Source organism: Mastomys coucha, unplaced genomic scaffold (assembly GCF_008632895.1).
Source record: "Mastomys coucha isolate ucsf_1 unplaced genomic scaffold, UCSF_Mcou_1 pScaffold20, whole genome shotgun sequence".
NCBI lineage: Eukaryota > Metazoa > Chordata > Mammalia > Rodentia > Muridae > Mastomys > Mastomys coucha.
In genome coordinates, this window is record NW_022196903.1 from 90415393 (window position 1) to 90439241 (window position 23849).

A 23849-nucleotide genomic window follows, 5' to 3' on the forward strand; every position below is an offset into this window, starting at 1 on the left:
AGAGACCATGGTATCCCTCCCTCCTGCAGAACATCTCAGGAAGACCCTTGGGAGGTACCAGCTAGGCTCTGGAACTATAAGAGAGTAAACTTCAGATCCTTACAGTTGTTTTATCTGCACTATTTCTTACAGCAACACAAACAAACATGGACAAACACATAAGATTCTAAAATTTCACTTTACTTCAGATTTACAATCATTTCAGAACCCTTAATTCCAACTCAGAAGAACACAGATAAATTTGTTGTTTATATTATGATAACACAAAAATAAAATAGTGATCTGTGACCTATAAACTAGAAGGGAGGTGACAGAGCAACAACATGCTGGCTAAAAGGTATATAAAGAAGAGGTTTTTCTTCAGACTCACATTGTGACTCTGAGACTGTGTGCTACACATTTGACTTGGAGAGGTCAAAAAGCTGAATGGGCAGTATTTGTATATGAGAGAGAGAGGATGCGTTCCTCCCTAGCCCCTTGGTAAGAGGGTTTGCTTTCCCAGTTCTGCCCCTCTCAACCAAGCTGAGCATCCCTGGATCTGGGTTCTCTTTGGACAAAAAAGGGCAAAGGAAGCACATATCAGTCATGTGACTGCTTGTTATCCATCCATCAAGGCTTGCCCATGAGGGCACTGAAACAATTGGGTAAAATGAAGTTTTGAGATTATCCATGGATTTCAATTACAGTATTTGTGCTCTTTTGGACCCCTATTAACATCCATAGCTGGCTCGGCAACACTGTTGAGATTTATAAGCATTCCTCCCCAGTTAACTGCATCCAACCTGAGGCCCACATGATCAGCACTTTTCCCTTATCTTTAAAAATCTTTTTTTTTCCAAGAAAAACGTATGTTTGCTGCCTGCATGACTTTAAAAACTGCCAACTCATCAATAGCTACATCATTTGAAATGAATTCCACAAGGTGTCAAGTGAGTCTTTGTCAACGTGATTCGTTCATTTCAAAGTCACAGGAGGGGAAAGAAACGTGTAAAAAAGCACGATTTATGCATCATTTAGTACTCACAGTCAAGAATGGCTCTCTCATTTTCTTTTTTTTGAAAAGTCAAATAGATAGCCAGTAAGACACTAACTGTTATAATGACTGTCCCCGGGAACAGGAGTGGGGCAGCTGCTCTCTGCCCCTGGCCAGGCCACTAGCCATGCTTTGGTATTAGATAATTTGGATTTAAATTCTGGTTCTGAAATCTTTTAAGTTCAATTTTTGGAATTAATGCCTTAAGCTGTCTAAGGTGATTCAGTCCTTTGAATCTGAAAAACAGAAATGTTATTAGCACATGTAGGGACTCTGTAAAGACTGACCTTCAAAAGTATACTTGGAGTTCTTGGTAGTAGCAATAGCATCTTGACTGTGCTGGTAGGTACAAGCCACACATGGGGTGAAATTATTTAGAACTAATTATCCATGCACAAATAGAGCTAGGGGAACTGGATGGGCATATGAGAAGATGGTGTTAACAATGACATTCTGGTTATAAAATTATATTGTCATGAAGGGAGCAGTCACTGATTGAAACCTGGATACATAATACATATATGTATCCCCTGACTAGTTTCTCAATTACATGGGAAAACATAACTGTATGAATCAAAAATTGTATATGAAACAGTTAGTAGCTGACTGCATGGGAATCACTGAGGATTTTTTCAGTCAAGTAATGATAACATTTTGGTAGAGTACTTTGACTAATAGTTTATTCTGACTGATGAACACATGAGTAGTGCATCAGTTTAGCTTTAAATAGAAAAATGGAAGTAACTCTAGATAGTTTGACAAGATAAATGTAAAATATATGGAGACCTTAGTTAGACATCTGATAGGAGGGCTAGGATAGGGAGAAAGAGGAAACAGTTGCTCACACACAAAGTAACCTTGAAGTAATTGTGAATCGATCCAGGTCAATGGTCCCCACTGCCTCAAATATCAGACTGACTGGTTGGGAAGAGCCCATAGATGTGATAGGACCCTCTAGCCATTATCTCACCCATATAGAAGCTCTCTAAGTGCTCCAGCATGTTGATGCTCTGAACTGTCTGTCAGAAAATTCCACCAGAGAATAATGGCTACTATTCCTCTTCAGTCTTCTCCTGCATACTGTGTCTAAGTAGAATGCTAGGAAGTGTTGTTATAAGGTTGCCCTGGTGATGAAGAGGAAATGTAGAAAGGTATGATGATGATGAGTTACAATGTTGATGTGAAGTAATTATACTTCAATCTATCTGTTTGCATGCTCAGCATTTGTTGTTTATATAGGAGAGTTTCTTTATTATTTTCATTGGCTATTTTATTTATCTACATTTCAAATGTCATCCTCCTTCCCAGTTTCCTCTCCACAAACCTCCTATTCACTTCCCCTCCCCTGTCTCTATGAGGGTGCTCCTACAACCACCCACTTCTGCATCAGCACCCTAGCATTCCCCTACACTAGGTCATGGAGCTTCCATAGGACCAAGGGGCTCTCCTCCCATTGACGCCCAACAAGAACATCCTCTGCTACATATGCAGCTTGAGCCAGGTGTCCATCCATGTGTACTCTTTGGTTGGTGGTTTAGTCCCTGGGTGCTCTGGGGGATCTGGTTGGTTGATATTGTTGTTTTTCCTATGGTCTTGCAAACTCCTTTGGCTCCTTCAGTTCCTTCTCCAACTCCTCCGTTGGGACCCTTGTGCTCAGTCCAATGGTTAGCAGCAAGCATCTTGTGCTTGCTGCTTGTGTATTGGTCAGACTCTGGCAGATTCTTTCAGGTGACAACTTAACCAGGCTCCAGTCAGCAAGTGCTTCTTGGCAGCAGCAATAGTGTCTGGGTTTGGTATCCGCAGATGGCATGGTTCCCTAGGTGGGGCAGTCACTGGATGACAGTCTACTCTACTCTTTGTCCCTGCCTCTGCACTTCCTGTGATCCTGGGTGTGTCAGAGCACCTGGGAGTTGAGCTTCCTCTGGGTGTTTTAGGAGTGGCTGGGGAGCCTATATAGAAGACTTATTGAGAGGTGACACTATTTCTAAAGTACTACTGCCCACCGGATAGCCACAGTGATGCTGTTTGGCTTGCTTCCTTCTCCAGTGGCTTTGGTCAAATGATGGTTCCTTCTGATAAAAGTCTGCCATAGTAGCTCAAACTCAATCAAAGAAAATGTCATTCCATGTTTTTATACCTCAGCATTCCAGTTTAATAGCTGCTGAAAACAGGCTTCAGGGTGGCCTTCCCTATTTTTCTCAGTCCCCATGTCTAGTGACAAGTGACTCTGCCCAATAGTGTTGCAGTAGCTGGTGTTTATTTCCTTTCTTGAGCAGAATCTATAGCATCTTATAGGTATATTTATTTATTTTTAATCTTTCCCCTTCCCACAATATCATTTCAACACACAATGTAACTTTTTCATAATTGGTCTGTATTGTATTTTCAGGGCCTAAAAGTGCCTGAAACATAGATCCTGATGTAATAGATAAGAAGCTGAATAAAAGAAGGCTTCAAGGAGAAGTTCCCCATGAGAAAAGTAGATAAGCTCAGTATTTAGTGTTAAACAGTATGTATAAGACAGGTAACAGTTATACAGACCTTAACATTCTACCCAGCCCTTAACACATTCTTAACAATTTCTCTCTCCATGAAAAGTAGATTTATATAGTGGTCAGACATCAAAACAAACTTACAGAAGACTATACCAAAGTGAACTAAATAATCACTTCAGTACAGTCTCCAGAGAAGGTTTTTTTGTTGTTGTTGTTCATGTTGTTTTCTGCACACTAGAGAAGCAATGTAAGTTGCAAAAGATAACTGTAACTCTTGATATGCAATTCTGCTTATCACATTAGTGGCTTTGTTTTCTCAGAGTGGCTGTGTTTATCCTATTGACGTTTAGCAGTGTTGAGAGTTCCTCTTGGCTGCAAAGTGAGCTGCTGAACCAATTACCTAAGGCCCTACTTCCTTATCAGACTCACTCTGGTCCTTAGTGCTCACCCTAGGCATTGGAATTGGAACTCTCCCACTCAGGGATGGATGTGAAGAACTTCCTTCTCATTCTTCAGAATCGTGTTTTCAATGCTGGGGTCTCATCTTCAGGGACCTGGTTTAGGATGCTCAGACAGAGAGAGTCTTCGGACACCAGTACAGTTAGATTCACTGGGAAACATGCCTGGCACCTCGCCCATTTGTCTCTGAAATGAAGAGCTGGGAATATAAAACTCACTTATGAAGAATCCATGTTTAAATGCCTTCACTGTGGCTCAGCCAGGTGAGGAAATCTACACCCAAACTTAGAAGGCTGAGCTAGGAAGATACTGATGCTTTGACTCAAACACAAAACAAAACAACAAAAATCCAAAACCCACAAAATTTTCTACATATTTGGAAACAGAGAGTTACAGTTAGCAATTTCATAGGTCTAGTATCCTTTTGAGATTTTAAGGTTTTCTCCATTGATTAATTAATTTGTTTACTTTACATCCCAGTTGCAGCTTCCCCTGCCTTCTCTCCTCCCAGTCCCTCCCTCTTACCTCTCTTCCCAGCCTCCCATCTTCTCCTCACTTTCCTCTTCAGAGAAGGGGAGACCTCCCATAAATACCAACCCACCTTGGCCTATCAAGTTACAGAAGGACTAGGCTGATCTGCAAAGGCTAGACAAGGTGGCCCAGTTAAGAGAAAGGGATCTAAAAGCAGGCAATAAGGTCAGAGATAGCCCTGGCTCCTGGTGTTAGGAGTCCCACAGGAAGCCAAGCTGCACATCTGTTACATATGTGTAGTGGGCCTAGGGCTGTCCCATGCATGCCCTCTGGTTGATGGTTCAGTCTCTGTGAGCCCCTATGGGACCAGGTTACTTGGTCCTGTACACTTTCTTGTGGTGTCCTTGACCTCTTTGACTCCTTCAATCCTTCCTCTCCCTCTTCCACAAGATTCCCCAGCTCTGTCCAATGTGTGGCTGTGGGTCTCTGCATCTATTTCAATCAGCCACTGGGTGAAGTCATAGGTATGCTAGGCTCCTGTATGCAAGTATAGCAGAATATCATTAATCGTGTGTAGTATGGGATTTCTCTCATGGCATGGGTATTAATTTGTCCCAGTCATTGGTTGGCCTTTTCCTCAACTTCTGCTCCAACTTTATCCCTGCACATCTTGTAGGCAGAACAATCTGTGGGTCTACGATTTTGTGGCTGTATTGGTATCCTCAACCCTCCATTGAAAGCATTTTGGGTTAGAGGAGATGGCCATTTTAGGTTCCACATCATAACTGTTTAGCTTAGGTTCACCTCATAGACTCCTAGGAATTTTGATTGTCTTAGGTTTCTAGTTCATCCCAGAGATGAGCTCTCCCCACAGATTCCAGTTCACCTTCCAGATCTCTCTCTCTCTTAGTCCTCCCCACACATTTTTGGTTTTAATTATGGCTTAAGATGAGTTCATGGTCAAATATCTATTGCTAAAAACCATTTAATAAGATCTCCAGTCTCAATTACATAATCCCAAGTGAATTATTTTCTAATCCTTACCTTTTCAAGTTCATAGGATTTGTTACCAAATTTTTGACAAGGAGATGGCACAAATGCCATACTAATATTAGCTCTAATTATTAATGTTTCTAATATTAATATTAAAGTGAAGTACATAAGTTTATCACAGTAACAGTCTTTTTTACTTTATCATTATGCACCGTAGATACTAATAAGCTGCTAGACTAGATACAACATGAATACACACATGTTTCAGGGAACTTATGACAAAAAATAGCACCTGCATCCTGGATCTCTTACATCCTTTCAGCTTCTAGACTACCCTCACATTGTTGGCTCCTTTCCTCTGTTTTCATGTATTAGTTTATATCTTTTTAGACTCTTAATCATATAGTGCAATTTTACAGTATATTTTAAAGCAGCTGAGATGATCATCTGCATTCTTCCCACTACTGAGTTTTCCAGACATTGGGTACACCACAATAGTTCACTTTTTGAAATTCATCCAACCTTCCTTGAATAATTTGAGTTTGAAACTATTGTGTTTTGTGTTGTGATTTTTATAGATATCTACATACACATCTTATGGCAAATATAAATGAGTATTTCAAATGATTATAAAAATAAGAGTTGAATTGCTGGGTCAAAGAATATGTATATGTTTACTTTTAGAAGATTCTGCTAAAGAGACCACTTGATACCAATAGCTGGTATGTGTTCGTGGTATGCCTTTATGTCTATGTCAATGTGTATGCATGTGGGGGTGAAGTGTGTGTACCCATGAACAAGTATACAGAGGCTAGGAGGAAACATTAGATGTCTTCCTCCTTGGTCTTCTGCTTCATTTTTTTTGACATAGGTTCAATAAACTTAAAGCTTACTGATTTGGCTGGGCTGTCTGGCCAATAAGCTCCCTGGACCTGCCTGTATCCATTCCCCAACATCATGGTTCCAGGTAGTGTAAACCAGCCAGATTTTTCATGCATGCTTACAATTCACACTCATGTCCCCTTGCTTGCATAACAAGTGCACTTACCCACTGAGCCATCTCCCCAGCCCCAGTGTTTAGTATCATTTGGTTGAGACATTGTTTAAAAACTCTCATTGTTGGATGGGAAGAAGTATCTTATTATTATTTTATTCTGAGTTTAAAATTAGGAGCACAAAAACCACCATAAATCATATGGAAATAGTTCTACTGGTAGCTAAGGGATTCTTCATGTTTTTGTGGAATATTTAGGTCTTGTGCCTTGCCCAGAAAAGAGACAGAGTTTTTAAATCATGCAAGGAGATTTTGGCACAAAGAGGGCTATCAAAGCCCAGAGTTAAAGTCTGTCTTTGGAAGTCTGAGCAAACACATCACTGTGACTCTTGAGCTCTCCCAGGTGGTGGCAGCTGCATTTTCTGACTCATTAGATATTCTCAACTTTGCCACTCTCTTTGTTTAACAAATCGGAACATGATGTGGCAAGTTGACAGAAGAGTTGAGAAGAATTCTCAGTGATGCTCATCATGTGCTCAGAACACCTGTGCATGCCTAGTTGGTCTCTTCATACTTCCGGCAAGGAAGTCAGCAGGCCCCACCTAAAGGAGAAATTGGGGAGACATTTTAGCAATCTGTTTGAGATAACATCTAGAAACTTATATGACATAAAAGGAAAGTTTTTTAAAATGAGAATTACTTGCTGTAAGTCTTAGAGTCTGTGAAGCAGAGAACTTTTTCAGCAGTTATTTTTTTCACTACCCCCCACACAAAGAGGCTCAAATCTAACATGGTCCCTTGACCCTTATCCTGTCATCATCTTAGTAGCCTGTGGTACTTGACAAGCTGTAAAATAGGAACAATAAGTAGGAGTTTATGTAGGTGAAATTGTCATTTTCAGACATTATTTAAAGTGGTTCTCAACTTCCATTTCACTTTGAAACAATAATTTAAACAGTACTTAAATACATAGATAATGAATCATATCATTAAAATGACTGCAAAGCTTCTGGGCAAACATATGTAGGCACAAGTGTAGCAAGTATTGACTATATTTCTACATAAGACAAATGCCAAATAGAAAATTTATTTCATTTCATGGACTATTAAGTATATATTATTCTTCAGTAGTCACAAAAAAGCACATATATTATACATGCGAACTTATATGTGCTACTTGGCATATTTGAGCACACATTCTTTTCATATGTTGTTTTATATAATTGTGGTTGAACAGGCTCAATAGAAATAGTAGCTCAATATAAATGGTACATTGCATGTATCTTATTTATCACCTAGATCTTAGTGCTCATTCAGTATCCAAAATGAAGGTTCTGTAAGACTTTTAAGAAAACAGTGGTAGAATGTGTCTCTTATATTTTTATATGACAACATAAGATTTCATTAAAGGGCAAAACTTTATAAATCATGGACTGAACTTTTAATACAATGAGAACAAAATTTTTATGCCCATCATAATTCAATAGCATGGTGTTCCCCTGATTGGGCCTTCTGGTTCTTCACTACTTTTTTCTTTACTCAAATAAATCTTTTCTCTACATTTAGCAATCTGATAACACATGTGTAAAGAGATTATCTTATGTATAGTATGTAAAGATGTGGCAACTATCAATAATACATCCAGTGGCCTATGGCTCAGACAGGAAATAGAAGGTGGGACATCTGTGAGGCAGAAAGGATTCTGGGATAGTGTGAGGATACACCTAGGAAAATGTGATGAGTCCAGATGCACAGTGCTTGAGCACAGGTAACCAGTCACATGACAGAATATAGATAAGAATAAAAGCATTATATTTAGTTATGATCTAGTCAGAGAAGTGCCTAGCTATATGGGAAAGGTTTTGAGTCTGAGTCTTATTTTTGAGAACATGGGGCTAGGAGAAAGAGCCAGGCCTAGTGTTTACACACACAGGTTTTTATTATCAGGATCATTGTAGACAACAAGGTTTTGAAAGTATTTCTAGGGTGTTTCATTCTACATAATTGTGTCTCTACATATAGTATGATATCATTCTATTTATATAATAACAACTATGAAGCTGAAACCTGGACACCAGGTACTAGATGTTAAGAACATATATGTACACATGCATACTCAACTTCAGGCTCACATATACAGATGCTTCTACCTCACATGCATACCACTCCATGTCAGAGAGGCCATCACCAAGTTCTCACCTACCTCTCAGCTGTGGTTTAGCTAACGTGGTTTCAGACAAGGCCATTGCTTCTCTAGACAAAGATTAGTTCACTGTGGATGGAGACACTGACCCTAAACTGGTAGCATCAGCATTGCCTAGGAAATCGTTAGAAATGTAAATTCTCATGGACTAATTGAAAAGAAGAACTCTAGGAAGAAGCACAGTAGACTATATATCAACCAAGACTTTTTGGTCACACTGAAGCACACTGATCTATAGCAGTGGTTCTCAACTTTCCTAATGCTGCGACCCTTTAATTCAGTTCCTCTTGTAACGGGTCCCCCAACCATAAAACTATTTTTGTTACTACTTTATAGCTATAATTTTGCTACTGAGTGGTGTCTCAGTTCCTAAGACCATCAGAAATGATGCAGTTTTCCAACGAATGGATCAACCCACAGGTTGAAAATCACTGCTCTGTAGGATCTCTTCCACTGCAATGTGACCCTCTCAGATCTCTAAGACTCTAGACACCAGTCATGAACTTACAGATAATAAAGATCGAAAAAGAAATCAGGAAGGAGGTCTGATGGCCAGAGCTATCACTTGATAATACAAACAATGAAGTCACAGTTATTAAAGGAATCCACTACAAGTGAAGTCAGCTTGTAAATTCCTCTTCCTCTTTTTGCATAAGAAGGGTTTGCTTTTATTCAATGTTTGACTACTAACTGGGAGATTTTACCCATGAAATAAAGCCAGTGACTCTTTACTAGCTCTTGACTGTCACCTGCATTCTGACATGATTTCATACTATTAGGGGAATTTATTGAGACAATACTATAACAGTAGAAATAGAAACTACAAAGTCTCTAACAGCATCTTGACCTGTTAATTGTCTGGGAAGCACTATCCACTATTATTATGTGGCCATTATAGAATCACCACAAAAGGTTTATGTGTTGGAACCATTCCGCAGCTGGCGATATTTTTCGGGGTGTTTCTGAGAACATTAAGGGGTAGACTTAACTAAAGAAACCAAGCCTGGGAACACATTCTTACTGTTGTTCCCAACTTCTCCCTGTCCTGCTCTCTGCATTCTGTGTGTCATGACATAAGAGGCCCTCCTCTGCCAACTGTTCCCTCCTCCATAACATTTGGTTCAACAAAGAGGGGGTCAAGAGACCATGCATTAAACCCTTCAAAACCTCTAGCCAAAACAATATTTTCATAATGGTTTCTGTCATGAGTTTTGCCACAGTGATGAGAAAATTATACAACCATGCAAGCACAAAAGCCATTTCACACATTATTAAAACTAATATGGACTTTAATATAAAGCTAATCACATTGAGACCTGAAGAGTTTTTGAAGAATTAGTTGGCTTTACTTACTTCCTGTGGCTTCGATGATGATCTAGACAGGGCTAATCCTCATCTAGCTTATGCATAACCTTATATAGCTAGCTTATTGTTGCTGATGCTCTTTCTTTCTCTCTAAAATTAAACTACCATCGACCTCCCCGAGGGTGCCAAGACACTCTACCTTGTTAATTTATATAAAATGGATAACAGTGCCTATTTCATAGGCCAATACTAATAAACAGTAAATTTTCAATTAGTCAAAATTTTTGATCAATTTTTTCTATCAGTGTTGATCAATTTAAGAAATCTGGACACTGAAGATGTAGTTCATCATTAAAGCCACATGCTTAGCATAGCCAAGTTTATTCCACAGTTCCAAAATATTACTAATAACATCAGGACTTTAACCCTGGCATGGTGGCACATGCCTTTTATCTACCGCCTGGAAGTCAGAGGCAGGAAGGTCTCTGTGAGTTTCGGGCCAGGCTGATCTATATAGCGAGTCTCAGGCCAACCAGAGCTACACAGTGAGACCCTGTCTCAAGAAATACAAGAGATACAGAAATTTCTTTTTAGATCAGTGGTATAATATAACATGATATTTCAAGATAGTAAGTCTCTCCCTTTTAATTTTTTTCTCTCATTACTTAGTTCATTAAGAATCTCCCCAGAATGCATTGTATTATATAAACTACTCCCCCAATGCCTCCCAATCCACTCCCTTCCCTACATACCCAACTTTGTGTGCTTTTTTTTTCATCTTTATTTTTAAAGACCCATCAAGATCAGTTTGTACTGTCCTTATAACCATAGATGTATTTCTTACCCAAGCAAGGGGCTATGTGCACGACTATGTGCATGACTCGCCCTCTCCCTGCTGATATCCATTGCCAATAAGTTCTCAATTAGGAGTGGGACTTCATGCCTACCCCACCTTCCCAGGCGGCATTTTGTATCGCTTGAGCTACCATAGCCACAACCACTGTGAGCTCATATGTGCAGCTGCCCTACTATGTCCAGAAGACACTCTTTCCTTATAGTCACCCACCATTTCTCTGGTTCTAACAGTCTTTCCACCCCCTCTCCATAATGAACCCTGGAAGAGAGGAGTGTGATGCAGGAATCCCATTTAAGGCTGAGCATTCTCCAATCTCTTATTCTTGGTATGTTGATCAGTTGAGGTCTCCATGTCAGTTGTCAACTACTGCAAATGAAAGTGTCTCAGATGAAGATTGAAAGGTGCACTACTCCATAGGTATAGCTATCAGCCATTATGAGTTGGTTTAATACCATATCCATTTAGCATAATAATATTAGTAGGTTCTCCCCTAGAGCCTATGAGCCATCTAACTATAGATTTTTGGCCCAATAATAATGCCAGATATGGTTTTCTTTTGTAGAGCAAGACTTAAATCCAATCAGAAAGTGGTTGGTTACTTACATAATATTCCATTACTGAATCAGTGAACATGTCTTACCAGGTGAGTCATTAATGAATCTCACAAGTTATGCAGCTGGGTAAGATGTATGGACACTTTTCTCCTCTGGTAATGCACATAACTCCTTCTAGCACTATGAAAGCTAGCAAGTGGTAATGAAACCTTCAAATCATCACCAACTTGATTTCTCCAGATTCTATGACTGATGTTTGAGGCGTCTTCAGCAATAGGGTCCTACTAACAAGTTCTTGATGGTAGCCAATCGCATTGACAATAGTCTGTAATGTTTTATGTCTACTGAACTCCATTGGCCAGCAGCTTTAAAAAAGGCAGCTGCCAGAGAGTGTGGCTCCCAAAGGGTGTTCCCAGCACAGAGAGGAGAGTCAGAGCTGGAGGGGCTTAGCTGAAAGGGAAAGCCATAGAGGACAGGAGAGGAGGTAAGAAGTCAGTGGAGGGAGCAAGGAAGTCAGGTATGATGGTCAGGGAAATGTCTCGGCAGACTTGCTAGCAATCAGGCCACTTCTGTGGCTCTGACTAGCAATCAGGCCATTCCTGCTGCTCTGACTGACTACCAACCAGGAACTTCTTTATTTATCCAAGTTTCACAGAACAAAGGCAGACAAATGATTATCCAAGTGGTGCATAATTCATGTTTGACTTTTCATTACATATCCAGGGTTAAAAGTTCAGTCACAATTAGAAAATACAAACAGAACAGATTCTTCTTATTAGCTCCATAACTCTAATTTAAAGAACCTAAAGAATGTCATCTCCAAAGCAAACACATTTGTTATATGACATCCTGTTCTAGGTGGGATGTGTCTGCTGATTGAAAGCATAGCAGACAAACGGAAGTATTCGAGCTGGTGTTTTTATGGGTAGCCAATACTAATACCTAGCGTCACATACTATATGTTTCACCGTGTATGCTATAAAGTAGGAACTGTTTATTTTAGTCCATCTGTCTTATTTACTGAGTTTTATTCCTTCAAGAATATATGCTGTACAATACCTTGTCTTTAAACCATATTTTTAGAGCTTTCTAAACCTATAATAAAAAGAGACCTTGAACCTATTGCTCTAGCCAGTCAGGGTTTGTCACTTGTCTTTATTTGCCCGGCATCAATTATACTGTTTGAGTTAGCTCAGGGACAGATACCCCAAGAAGATTCCTGGAGTAATGGCCTCATCTAGATATGTGCTTATCTCCACTTAATGATCTCCAGGGCATAAGGACAACTTCCTAATAGTAGCCAGATAAAGTTAATTTTAAGATTTTCCTAAAAAGACTCAGACATAATTTTTCTCAGGAAAAGACATAAAAAGAATCATAATGCAGAAAGTCTCCGATAATGCAACACACAGAGACCAAAATGTAAAAGTTGGAGATAGAAGAACAGTGATTGTAGCAGTCTGTTCAGCTTTGCTGGAACTGTTTCAAGTCACATTGCTAACTTCATGACTATTGCCATTTCTAGTGGCTATGGCTATGCCAGGCAGCCCATTGCTAGCACTGGGTTTTTTATTTGTTAGCATGTATTATGTAATATAGGCAATTTTGTCCCACATATGTTATATATATATATGTGTGTGTGTGTATGTATATATATTATACATGATATGTATACATAAAATATGTATGATATGGTACATATGATATATATGATATATGACATGTGTGGGGCAGCATGTACATGTTTACTTATGAATATATAGTTATCAATTATTAATTATCATCATTATTATTAACAATTTCATAAATATATATTTATTTAAGAAAGCTTCTTCAGCAGTGGGTTTCCCATATGGATTTCTCAAATACTCTTTAGTGTTGTTTATCCCTCTTTTACCCTTTATCTTCTACCCTTTCTTCCATCAGCCATCCTAATTTAATGTTTCCTGTTCCTTTATATATTTATGCGACTGTGTTCTATCTCTATTTTCTTGACATTCACCCCTCTGCCACACACTCAGCGTATTTCATCCCAGAAATAAGTGATGATCATTCACCTTCAACCCTCTCAACTTTTGCATACAATACCAGGGTACTTTTTCTAGAATGCAACTTCTACAGGGCCATCCTTTATTCAAGGAAAAATATGGGCCTAGCACACATTTATGAACATTTAGCATCTATTGAACTCCTGCATTACAGCTCCTGTGTTTGAATGTTGTGAACACACAAAATAAAAGAAGAGGCCATTTAAGAAGTCACTCTCTGTAGTAGGAGTGTGGTTGTTGTGGATTATTATCACATTGTATGGGAAGTGCTGATGCAGAGAAATGTCCATGACCTCAGGAACCAGAATGGACAAAGAAATCAGGAGGAATTGTAATGAAAGGGCCAGTGAATGGCAATGGAGAAGAAGGGTTTCCACTGTGCTGTCAGGGACAAGCTAGCCAAGATTCACAAACTTGCCACACTGCTCCCATTTCCTGTTTCTCCTCCTTACAAACCCCAGACTTCCCCAGGAAACCTACCTGATGCTACTCTCAGCCTTTTGGCAGAACAGTCTTCATACCTCACTCAGCATGCTGGAGCTGATAGGATTCTGACCCAATAAAAACAGAGTTTTCTTTGTTCCAAGGTGATATAGGTTCAGGACTGGGCACGCGGTCCAATCAGAACCAATCCAGTGACATTTTCCATGGGATTTCTGGATGCTCACAGTCCTGAGAGATTATGGCAGCATTTCTGCAATCTCAAATAGAAAATCTTCCTCGAGTTGAGCTAAGCAAGAGAACAGAGCAATAGAGAGAGAGAGAAACCAGATCCAATGCCCATTTCAGCCCCTGGACCTAGAAGTTTCTAAAGTCAGTCCTCTCCCTGTGTTGTTCAGTTAATGGATTCACTGGATTCAGCTTTTCCTTATGAAAGTGTCAATTCTATTGCCTCTTGACAGTAACTGAGGTTTTTGCCAGAAGCGAAGAAAGAAGGCATTCTCAGTCCAAACCCCAGCAAGTATTCTACATGTCAGAAAGAAAACGGAGCACCCAGTTCTCAAGACAAAGTAGTCTTTCTTAGCTGTTGTATCAGGTAGATAGGAGAAATCAGCTTAGGAGACCTGGACTGAATGCAGGGCTCAATTAATGAAGAAAATTGTATGCCTTTTTAAACAGTTATGAAGGCGGAAGGAGCATAGCAATTAAAGTTGTCTGTAGTGCAGGCATGAGTCCTCTAATACCCAGAGCCTACATAAGTTCTGTGTGGGTGTGACAGCCCCTGTAACTATGGGTCTCAGAAGGCAGAGACAGAAAATCCCTAGAGTAAGCTCTCTGAGCGTATTAGCCATGCAGACAAGGTGTGCATTCTATTAGGAGACTCTACCCAAACGACATGGTTGAAGAAGACTCCAGATGTCAGCTTCAGGACTCCATATACACATAAGCACATATGTGCACATTTACCACCTGTACACATTGAAGAATGAATACATACAATCATATACTCCATGCAAATAGAATGACATGACATATAAATATTAGAGTATGTATGTTTTCTGCAGCGGGAGAGATATTCTGGCTTTGATGGTCAAGAGATCTCATCTGTTCTTTCTCAAAACTTGTAGATTCTATCTTAGAACAGGAAGTAACTCATAATCAGCATATTCCCAAATAATGCTTCATGTGGTCTAAATTAGTTTTACAATGTTTTCACTCATTCTTTTAGCAAGTATTAGAACATGTTGTGTGGCTAAGTGTCTATTTATTGGGTGGAGAGAGTGATGAAAGGAGAAGAATCAGATTGCTTGAGAGGCAAAGGTTTTGACTCTTCTGGAGAGTCAAATCCCAGGAAAAGGAGCTGATGGAAGCATTTTAAGGAGCCTAAGCTTAGATATATTAAGTTGGAGATGCTTATTAAGCAACCAGAAAGGCAGTTAAACAGAGTGGTTCTGTCTCAGGGATCCACCATTAATCTTGCAGGCAGAAGTAGATGCTCTTGTTGCAGAGGCTTTGAAGAAGCAAGTTTTAATCTCCATATGCTTGGCCCACATCCTCCCTTCTCCCTTCTCCTCCCCCTGTTCCTGAAGAGATTGATTTCACTTTGCATGAGATGCTACGGTATTTTCAATTTAAATAGAAATCTCAAATAAATTGGATTTAAAAATCTTCTCAGGAAAAAAGGAAACAATTTGCTTGCTGAGGTTTAATTTCAAGGCGAGAATCATAACCAGGGCTGTTTTAGACCTGGCCTCGATTGCTTTCTACATAACACGTGCTTTTGCATACAAAGGGGGATTATTGGAATTTCAAGGAAATGGAAGTGGCCATATCTACAAAGGCACAAAGCTACTGTCAAAGGGACAAGCCAGGACTGTCCTCAGCATCCCATGCCTCAAATCTACCCAGCACAATCAACTGTCTGTTCTTAATGCTTTCTTCAAGTAAGGCCACAAGTTACACTGTCCCTCTTGGTGGCCATCTGCAATACCTTATCACATTGAACCAGCTGCGGAGAAGAACAGCTGCTGCTAACTTTCCAACAGGCTTTGCCAGATGTGTAACTGATTCCAGCCAGCTGTTTTCAAAATAGCAATTTGTTTATATTAAGTTGCTCTGCCCCACCTATGCTGCTTATGTAACAGTGGTCTAAATGAATCTGAATTAGGAAAAGGAGAACACTTTGTCTTGTGTCTGCTGATAAAGTCTTGATTTAGATAATAAGATGGATGTCTCAGATGGCACCCTCACTAAACCATTCTGTTTTCATTACTTTTACATCACTGTAACAGAGTGGCTGGCACAGATGACTTAAAGGAAGAATGGTTATTTTATTTCCTGATTTAAGTGGATGCAGCCCATCGTGTTATGGACGTGATGATGCCTAGGACTGGAGCATACATCGTAGTGTGCTAATATGCTATAGTGGATTCGTAAGCAGAGAAGTTAAGCCAGAAGCAGGGAACTGGGGCAATCTGCAGGCTATCTTTTACCTCTTAAGCACCACCCCTATGCCTCATATATATTTCATATAGTTGAAATATTGAAATATGTGCATATTTCAGGGCCAACTAAGGCCTAGAAAGATTCTACAACTTCCCAAAATGGTACCAGCTAACAGAACAAGCATTCAAATCAGTGTCATTTTAACAACCCTATTATCATGAGTGTTGTCATAGTTCAAAATTCCGTCTTTTCTGAGACTCAAGTCAGTCTCTTAACTGTAAGCCTATGTAAACATAAAACCAAGTTACATACTTCCAAAAAAAAAATGATGCAAAGAAAATCTCATTTCAAAGGTAGAAATGGGAGGGTGGCAAAGAAAGTTAAAGGAAAACAAGACCAAACTCCAGGAGGAAGAACACCAAATCCTGCTGATCTGTGTCTTATAAAGCCCTAACTTACAGCTCTGACACCCACAGCACACATGTGATCTTTCATGTGGCAGCCCCCAACATTGCCCTATCTCTGATGTCATGGGGTCTTCATTGCAACCTACCCTTCATCTTCATAGTCTCAAACAATGGCATCTCACAGGGACTCCCCAGGACCTTCATATTCCTGTACTTTAATTTTTCTAGACCTTTAGCTCTATTCTCCTTTACTGTAATAATACTGTTTCCTGTAAAGCTACAATAAGACAGTACATTCTGCTGCCCCCTTGAGATGTGTCTTGATCTTGTTTTATCTGCAATGGCAATAACTCTGCCACAGAGGGATGTTATATCATCTTAAATTCATTCCACTGAACAAATTAGCTGTACTTTTGAACACTGACTCATTTAAATGATCACAACATGGGCAGAATGCAGGTACATTTTCTTTTTGGCAAGTTGTAATAAAAGTGGGCTCTGGACCAATTACCAATAGATACCTCATTCCTATCTGAAACTTCATGTGCCTAGTCTTGTCTCATAAACCAGTTCTAAAGGCTATGAACCACAGGCCAGATTCATAACAGCAAGGACCCTATGTATGGTACCAGTCACATCCTCAGTCACATCCATGCTACAGATAACTGACAGGATTAACTCATGAGAAGAGAGCTATTTTGGCCCATACTATAAGGGTATGAAGTCTATCATGGTGACAAAGAATGACAGTGAAGGCTTGGTTCATGGTGGTGGAAACTTGGAACATAGGTTACATCTCAGCAGATCCAGAAGCAAAGAGATAGGAGTGGAGCCACCTATAGCCCTTAAACGCTACACATAAATACCCTTGTCTGCCAGCTCCATCCCATGTTCAAAAGGTTTTACCCACTTCTCAAAATAGTGATACCAGCCAGGAAACCAAGGGCTGACGCATATTAGTCTGAAAGGTACATATTACACCCATAACATGTTCTACAGTTGTGAAAAATAGTCAATATATTTTATGGGAATAAAATTAGGACATTTCTTCTCTTGATATTCCAGTATATGTAAGCAACTCATCATTACTTAAAGACCTTTGTGTATCCTTGACAAAAAAAAAAAAAAGACTATATCAAGTCTATTGAATTTGGATGTCACTTATTGATACCTGTCAATCATTCAGACCTTCTCCCCAGCCAACTGCCTGTAGCAACTCAGAGACTGGCACCTTGAACTATAATTTCTAGGGGACGTAATATTACAGAGCACCTCTTGTTGTAGTAAAATGTTAGTGCAAATGGCCTTGAGGTGGGAAGCTCTGACTTCATTTCAGTCGCTGCTCTTTAAACATTTGACCAATAGTTCATTCAGATTTGGCAAAATGTAGACTTTTCCTTCATTGGTGGGTTCTTATTAAAACAAATTTTAGCTGCATAAATACCTAGTTGCTAAATGAAAGAAGAGCCTGCATGGATGGGATTGTTCTTGCTTGATTTTGTCTACATCAAAGAAGCCAACTAAAGAACATGGTAGCTATGATTTATTTGCCTGCAACATGTGTTCCAGATTTTGGATTTGAAAACTATCAGGTAGGATGTGCAATCTTTAGTTCTTCACACTAGCTCTGTCTGTTCTGAAACATGCTCGTGTTCAGAAGTTCAAGCCACCTGACCAGCCCAGTACATGGTAAATATGATCTGTTCAATGTCTTGAGTATTATCAAAGCCTGGCGCTTGAGATCAGTCAGACAGGGGTTAAATCTCAGCCTTACCATTTACTGGCTTTGTGATTTGGAAAAAGTTTCTTGATATTTCTATGCCTCCATTCTTTATTCTTTAAGAAAGGACAAACAGCTCATCCTTTTGTATGGTACTTGTAAAGTAAATCTAGGAGTTAATGTACTCTGCCTTACCACTACATGTTACCTAGCAAAGGTAGGTGAACAGTGATGTGCTAAGTCTATGAAACAAACCCTTGTTAGACGTTGTCTATAGCAATGGTCCTTATAAGATGAATGCTGAGCTAGTTAGGTAGATGGCATGTAAACATGTGGGAAATTGAGTTCTCTTTGTACCACTTCGTATTTTGATATCAGAACCAATCTTTCTCAGGGTGTTTCTCAGTCATACTGGTACCACCTATGCGCCAGTTGTTTGCTTGAAAAACCTTTCTAAATTAGATAAGTTTATTGTGGTGTTTCAACTAAGTTTTAACGGTAACCAAAGATGAAGGAAAGTAGAAATAGTAGAAAATACAGGACCTTCGGGATCCAATTAATCTAAAGAAGGTCACTCTGGAAAATTATTTTCAAAAGGAAATATTATGATTGGTCCCTGGGTGTTTGAAAAAAAAAAACCCTCACAGTTTAATTGCAGATAAGAGAGAATGTCAATTGCCTTCAAGAAAATCCCAAAGATTACCCTGTTAGGAAAAGTTTGGCGAACTCTGGTGTGCTGTAAGAAGGGAAGGAGTACTATACTGCAAGATGCTAGCCTAACACTATCACAGACATCTAAGGCTATTGAGAGCCAGGTAGGATGGCTTATACCTGGAATCCCAGCACTAAGGAAGCCGAGCCAGGAGCGTTGCTGTGAATTTCCCACCAGCTTGGACTCTCTAGTAAATTCCCGGTGAGCCTGGGTAACAGAGTAAAGCCTTAGTGCACATGTGTAGCAGAAGTGTGCAGCCTGGTCTTTATGTGGGTCCCAAACTACTGGAGCAGGGGCTATCAGAAAAGCTGTTGCCTGTGCCTGGCATAGGTTCTTCTAGCTGGGTTGCCTGGTCTGGCCTCAGTGGGAGAGGATGCATCTCCCCTGCAGAAACTTGATATGCCCAGATAGGGGATTACCAAAGGGGGGTCCCCACCTGTTCAGAGGAGAAGGGGTAAAGATTGTGGGAGCAGGTGAATGAGAGGGGCCAGAGAGTGGATGTAAAGTAAAAAAAATATAAATAAATAAATAAATTAAATAAATAAATTAATTAAAAATAAAAGATTCTGTCCCAAGAGCCAAACAAACAAATGAACAAACAAAACAACAAAGCAAGAAAAGACACTCATTGTACAAGTTCAAAACATGAAGGAAAATCGTTCCTTAGTTGGATTAACCAACGCAGCTTTGGAATGAAGCCAATGAGCCTTTCATGCTGTTACCTGAGAGCCGTTTGTTCTCTCTGTACCAGGGCTGGACTCATAACTAGTCAAGACCTTGTCACATCACTAACTGTTCACTTGGACATGTAGGGTCACTGAGTTAAGCAGACTTAGAAATGTTGGCACATTTCATTATGTAATATCAAAACTAGCACTATTAAACTACCACTGCCAATCACACCAGGAAAATCTGCACGTATTGGGAATCTGTCAAGTTAAAATTTTCCCAAATAAGATTTTTTTTTTTTTTTTTAGCTTGAAAGCTGGAGCTTTTTCATTGTCATCAAATACTACAGTTTCACTTTTCTGGGTGTTGGGGAAGGGTACCCCGCCAAACATCAAATCTGAATTACTATATCCACCAGTTTTCAAGGACTTAAAAGAATTAAAAGTGGCATTATGTAAATAGGGTGGCTAATTAAGCTGGCAGTAGGGATGATTATAACGTAAGTCTTTGCCATTTTGCCACATGGCCAACCCTGGTGTGCCCAAGTGTTTAGATTCGAGAAAATTATCGTGGACACATATGTGTTGGTTTAGTTAGTTATAGCCTTGGGCAAACATGTATTATTACACAATAACTGTATAAGTGTGTAGAAGACTAGTACAACCACTGGTGCCTTCTGGTGACACTGCTTGATCTGACTGCAGTGAGACTTCTAACATCACTGATTTCAAGCCACTGATGCCAATGTCACCTCACTGGCATACAATTAACAGTTTTTAAAAATGATTTTGAACGCTTGGGCTCTTAACAAGAGTGTCAGAGAATCACCAGAAAAGTGCACTAAGAGTTGGAGACCATACAATGTAGCAAACGCAGACACTGAAAAATCATCTGCCCTCACAGAGACTAAAACTCAATTGACTTTGCTCTAGACATTTAATAATCAGGAGTTTTCTTTAGAAATCTGGATTCCAGACATGTCTTGACATGCTACAGGATGCGACGAGGAAGTCCCAGCTAGTTTCGTTCACTCGTTATGTTCACTTCCTGCTTGAATCTCCTTCCTAGTCCTGTCACTACAGTAAGAAACGTGCCAAGGGCTTGCCTGCATTACATGTCCCAAATTAACATCGGCTCTTGTGTCTGTCAACTCACAGTGACCAGAGAAGTCCTTTCTCTCTCTCAGAACTTCAGTTTCCTTATGTCCCAACTGGAGATACAGTGTGTTCTTTAGAACAGTGGTTGTAACAGTGATGGAATGGATTAGGAGTCTGCCAGATTGCAGTGTGGTGGTTAAACTTCACGGCCAATTTACAACTTACAAACTTACTGAGGACCCTCAACAATGTTTCAGAGTGGACTAGGTTTTCTGAGGTCAAAAAGAATGGTACCTACTCTTCAGAATAGTACTGATCGGTGTGGGTTTGGAGAAATACCTAAGAATGCAATTTGAGATGTCCCACTCTGACGTGCCAAATCAGAATCTCACCTGTGAATCTGAAACGGGAGTTTTGACAAACAAAATGATCCCAAAGTCCAAAGCTTCCTAAAGACAGCAGTTTTGGTCTCCATCGAACAATGAGACCATACTACATATTGGTTTCCAATCTATAAATCACAACCTTTTGGGAGGTCAGATGACGCTTTCACGGGGTCACCCAAGGTCATCAGAAAACACGGATAATTTACATTATGACTCATAACAGTAGCATTTACAGATTTGTCACAGTTGTGAAGTAGTAAAGAAAATAACTTTATGGCTGTGAGTCACCACAACACTAGGAACTGTACTAAAGGGTCACAGCATGAGGAAGGATGAGAACCACTGCTTTACATCTTTACAGATGAAAAGTGGGAATGTACTTTCAGCTCATGTACACTTCTCAGCTTAGTCTATAAATAGACTATGCTGCACTCATGTGTCATAGATGCCTCATGAAAAACTGATGTCTGCACCAAAAAGCAATAGAAACAAGAGGACCAGGCATTTGCTCTTGTGTCCATACAATTCTGTGTAAAGATTAACCCATGCAGAGTCATAGAGCTGTGCCATAAGAAGACGAACAGTATCACAGGGCTTCCTGTTTTTCCAATAGTGCAGCCTTACTTAATTAAGATGCAGTTGTTCCCTCTGCCCCTTTCTGTGTCAACCAGTAGATTTTTTTCTAAAAGTAACAACAAAACCCAGGAAAGTCAGACTACAGAGGGAATTTCTGAGTGAGCTCCTTCCTGACAGTCCGAATCCCCAAGTTCCTCTGGGAATCCGTCTGATCTTTCCTCTCTGTGAATGAAAGAAGCCAATGAATGAATCAGTACAAGTGTTTGCTCAAGCTCTCTGTTGTTTACAGGAGCCTTTTCTTCTTAACTTTATTTATGAATGAGTTTTTAATCCTGAAGCTTCAACATACGTGGCTTTGGAGTTTGAGTGATAGTTTTCTTGTGGTACTCCCATATTTATTTTGCTAAAAGAACAACAAAAAAAAGGATAAACCCATTTTGTTTGTTATTTTCCTTTTCCCCCACCTTCTGAAAAGAAGGGATTGGGGGAATAAACGATGTTGGGAAGATATTTCTACCTGGAAAATCTTCATGGACTCAGTATTAAAGGAGAAACTTTTTGATTAAACCCTCCTTGGGATAAGTTCTACATCATGCTAGACACAAAGCCAAGTTGGGCTAGTCTCTGAATACACAGATTTCTTGGCTCTACCAAAGACCTACTCAACATCATCTAAAAGAAAAAAAGAATCAGAAATGTTGTACTGTGTCAGATTGCCTTTCTTTTTCTTTATGTTTATCTCTTCAACCAGTGAAGACGTTTGGTTTGTACCTTTGAGCTATTATGACTGGTGCTATATCATCACTTGTGTATAAATTCCTCTTCAAATCTTAGCTCTAAATTTCCTTGGCTATATTCCCAGAGCGGAGTTGCTACATCGCATGGTAGTTCTATCTTTGATATTTTGAGGACCCTCCTTCTTGTTTACCCTAGCAGCTCTACACGGTGTTTTCCCACCGAAAGCCCTTCAGATTCCTCTTTCTCCATGGCCACATCGGCATGTTTTCTTCCCCTGATTTTCTTCTTTAACCGTAGGCATCTTAACAGATAGGCTAGCTTTCTTTTATCTTTCTCTGGCTTAGTAAGTAGCCAAGGAGATTTTTTAATACTAAATGCAATTTGATGCTGAATGACTCCTGAGTTTAAAATTGATCAAAGGCAGATGACACACCCCTTCTGCATGTCAGAACTGTTTTTCTTGAGCTGAGCATTATTCCTTTGTGCTTCGTGCACCAAGAGGGGAGCAGCCTGTGGCATCCGCGGAGTCTCAAAGTCCCTGTGAGACTGAGTGGCAGGCTGGCTGGTAGCTCCCGCTTTGGAATTTGATGAGCTAGGATTCTGTTTCAGACTCTGATCTTATTTGCTGTATATTCGTGTGGTTAATCTAAGCTCAACTTTCCTGAACATTGTAGTGGGTAATAGCAGTGTCTCAGGTTGGCTTGAAGAGTTCACACTATCCCTTGCATTAATGTCCAGACATTTCTTTACTACTTGGAAACCAAGCCTCAGTTCCCTTCTTTATAATGCAAATCCATAAAGAGAAATGGGAGGACTACTTTGCTTGTGATCCTTACAGTCCCTTCCCCTGTTTCCTCTGTGAAAGAACAACACAGATGCCACATGAGACATCAAGTTGCACAACTACAAGTCTGTATACAAGTATAGCCTGTAGATTCTAGATCTATGTTAAGTCTCCTAGAGAACTCTCTACCTTATTCCTTGGTCTATTAGAAAGTAGATATGGAGTTTCCCAGGGTCCTCTTAGATCATGCAGTGATCTTGAAAATAGAAGTTAGACATAGTCAATAAATTCCAAATGACCCCTGCCCAAGCCTTAACCTGATTTTTAAGCCTTTCCCCAGGCAATATTTTCTTTTCAACCTGCTACAACCCCTGTTACTTAAAATACATAAAGCACTTAGAGATGTGTCTGACACATGGAATAAACTTTCTTTTTTTTCTTTTTTTTTTTTTATCAAAATATT

At 39.7% G+C, this 23849-nt stretch overlaps 1 protein-coding gene across 3 annotated transcripts in view; it reads left to right on the forward strand.

The window, feature by feature from the left end:
• The window catches only part of Tafa1 (TAFA chemokine like family member 1), a 510281-nt gene that overhangs the window by 430621 nt on the left and 55811 nt on the right, over positions 1-23849 (forward strand). The gene's annotated exons all lie outside the window — the stretch shown is intronic.